Source organism: Nycticebus coucang, unplaced genomic scaffold (genome assembly GCF_027406575.1).
Source record: "Nycticebus coucang isolate mNycCou1 unplaced genomic scaffold, mNycCou1.pri scaffold_64, whole genome shotgun sequence".
NCBI lineage: Eukaryota > Metazoa > Chordata > Mammalia > Primates > Lorisidae > Nycticebus > Nycticebus coucang.
The window spans coordinates 30,463-33,803 of record NW_026515589.1 but is presented as its reverse complement, the minus strand read 5'-3'; the positions used below and the strand labels follow the sequence as shown (position 1 = coordinate 33,803).

General features: G+C 48.8%; 1 pseudogene across 1 annotated transcript; it reads left to right on the top strand.

Moving 5' to 3' along the window:
* Positions 1 to 821: 821 nt before the first annotated feature.
* LOC128579532 (ezrin-like) lies at positions 822 to 2,910 on the top strand (annotated as a pseudogene). Its single transcript, XR_008378183.1, has 2 exons — positions 822 to 1,359; positions 1,651 to 2,910. The product of XR_008378183.1 is annotated as an ezrin-like (transcript).
* The last annotated feature ends 431 nt before the right edge of the window (positions 2,911 to 3,341 follow it).

Below are 3,341 nucleotides of genomic sequence, written 5' to 3'. Positions count from 1 at the left end.
CAGAACAGATCTGAATTAACAGAATACAAAAGAGTGTGTACCAATGTTCTCATGTGCCTTCTCAGTTTCCTTTTTAAAATAGCATTTCATGTAAGGGTGCTTCATCTGTTACAATAACTGAGCCTGTATCAACATATAATTGTGAACCCAAGTGCAGAATTTTCCTTATAGCTTACCCTGTGTTACACAGTCTATAAATTTGGATGATTTCATGTCATTCATAAATATGACAAAATAGTGTCTCACCCTAAGCATCACCTGGGCTGCTCCTGTCAGTCCCTGATACCTCTGGCAATCAGTAATCTTTGCCCTTTCTCTCTTCCTAAAGGTTAGATGGGTAAAGTCATACCAGGGGAGGCTACTTAAGATGACTTGTTTCACTGAGAAATATACAGTTAAGGTTTTAAAAAACAACTTCTAGCAGCTAAATATTTCAATTGTTTTGATCACTCAATACACTGTTGGATCAGTGTATCAAAGACTATTGGGACATGAACCTTGTGAAGGACATCATGCTTGCTTCCAGGTTGAGCAATTATAAAGTTCCTAATCTTTTTGCACAGTTTTCTTTGGTGTCTAATTTTTCAGGTTAGTTGGGTAAGTTCTTAGGAGTAAGATCTCTTGCTTGTATGGTAAGACTATGTGTTTGTAAGAATTTATGCAATTCAGCAGTGAAACCATCTGAAACATGTGTGGGAGGTGTTAAAAGTTGTCAATTTCTGATTTCATTTCTGAAATATAGATTCAGATTATCTATTTCCGTAGGTGAGTTGTGGTAATCAAAATTAGAAAATGGCAGACAGCGGGGAGCGCACTGTGGATAATAAAGGATTTCCTACCTGGCTGAAACTCGATAAGAAGGTGTCTGCCCAGGATCTCAGGAAGGAAAATCCCTTCCAGTTCAAGTTTCAGGCCAAGTTTTACCCTGAAGACGTGACTGAGGAGCTTATCCAGGACATCACCCAGAAACTCTTCTTCCTCCAAGTGAAGGAGGGAATCCTCAGTGATGAGATTTACTGCCCCCCTGAGACCGCAGTGCTTCTGGGGTCCTATGCCGTGCAGGCCAAATTTGGGGATTATAACAAAGAGGTGCACAAAGCCGGGTACCTCAACTCCCAGCGGCTGATCCCTCAAAGAGTTATGGACCAGCACAAACTTACCAGGGACCAGTGGGAGGACCGGATCCAGGTGTGGCACGTGGAGCACCGTGGGATGCTCAAAGACAGTGCTATGTTGGAGTATCTCAAGATTGCTCAGGACCTGGAAATGTATGGTATCAACTATTTCGAGATCAAAAATAAGAAAGGAACAGACCTCTGGCTTGGAGTTGATCCCCTTGGACTAAACATTTAGGAGAGGGCGGCGCCTGTGGCTCAGTGAGTAGGGCGCCGGCCCCATATACCGAGGATGGTGGGTTCAAACCCGGCCCCGGCCAAACTGCAACCAAAAAAATAGCCGGGCGTTGTGGCGGGCGCCTGTAGTCCCAGCTACTTGGGAGGCTGAGGCAAGAGAATCGCTTAAGCCCAGGAGTTGGAGGTTGCTGTGAGCTGTGTGATGCCACGGCACTCTACCGAGGGCCATAAAGTGAGACTCTGTCTCTACAAAAAAAAAAAATAATAACAAAATAAATAAATAAACATTTAGGAGAAGGATGATAAGTTGACCCCAAAAATTGGCTTCCCTTGGAGTGAAATCAGAAACATCTCTTTCAATGACAAAAACTTTGTCATTAAACCCATCCACAAAAAGGCACCTGACTTTGCGTTCTGTGCCCGGCGCCTGAGGATCAACAAGCGCATCCTGCAGCTGTGCGTGCGGAACCACCAGCTCTACATGCGCCGGCGGAAGCCCGACACCATCGATGTGCAGCAGATTAAGGCCCAGGCCTGCAAGGAGAAGCACCAGAAGCAGCTGGAGCTGCAACAGTTGGAAACTGAGAAGAAAAGGAGAGAAACTGTTGAGAGAGAGAAAGGACAGAAGATGTGTGAGAATGAGGAGCTCATGCTCAGGCTGTAGGACTACGAGGAGAAAACCAGAAAGGCAGAGAGAGAACTCTCTGAGCAGATTCAGAGAGCCTTGCAGCTGGAGGAAGAGAGGAAGCGGGCGCAGGAGGAGGCCGAGCGCCTGGATGCTGACCGCATGGCCACACTGCGGACCAAGGAGGAGCTGGAGAAACAGGCAGTGGATCAGATAAAGAGCCAGGAGCAGCTGGCTGCGGAGCTTGCAGAGTACGCTGCCAAGATGGCCCTCCTGGAGGAGGCCAGGCGGCGCAAGGAAGATGAGGTGGAAGAGTGGCAGCACAGGGCCAAAGAAGCCCAAGAGGACCTGGGGAAGGCCAAGGAGGAGCTGCACTGGCCATGACCGCGCCTCCACCCCCCCACCCCTCCTGTACGAGCCGGTCACCTACCACATGCCCGAGGGCCTGCAGGAGGAGGGCACAGAGCCCATGAGCTACAGCGGGGAGCTGCTGTCCAGCGAGGGCATCCTGGACGACTGTAACGAGGAGAAGTGCATCACCGAGGCCGAGAAGAACGAGCGTGTGCAGCGGCAGCTGCTAAGCAACGAGCTGTCCCAGGCCAGAGATGAGAACAAGAGGACCCACGACGACATTATCCACAACTAGAACATGAGGCAGGGCCGGGACGAGTACAAGACGCTGAGGCAGATCCGGCAGGGCAACACCAAGCAGCGGATCGATGAGTTTGAGGCCACGTAATGGCCGGGACTGGGCAGAGGGGCACCCCGAGGGCCCTGCCAGCCTTGTTGTGCCTGTATCTTTAGCACTCCAAATCTAGGCACCCCCTTTCGCACCCTGGTCCCTTTACAAAGAGAGTGTTTATCCTGGCGGAGATATTCTGGGCTGGGAACCAGTGGAATCCTCTCTGGTCTATTTTTTCCGATTGTATTATAGTGCCAACCAGGCCTGATTTTTATGATTGCTGTTGAATCACCTCCCATGTTGTGCTTGACGTAGGACTGAGTGAATTAAGGCAGGCCACCTGTAAGTGTGAGCAGCAAGCTCCACACTGGAATGTGTGACATGAGATTTGGTACCATTAAAGAAACCACATCGTGGCTTAAATCTGTGCCATACTTTTTCTGTATTTGAAATGAGCTCAAATCAACCTGTTTTTTGATTTCTGTGAAGGATCCATCTTTGTATATTCCATGTTTTGAGGGTTGAAAATTAAGATTGCGGCTGAAGCACTCGCACGTGTACGATTATTTCTTCCCTCCTGTCAGTCCGTGCAGCTGGTGGCAGGGCCGTGGCTCACTCGGCATGGGCACTGTGGGAGGGCACGCTTGGATCAACTTTTTAAGATTTTTTTTTTCCTTTTTGG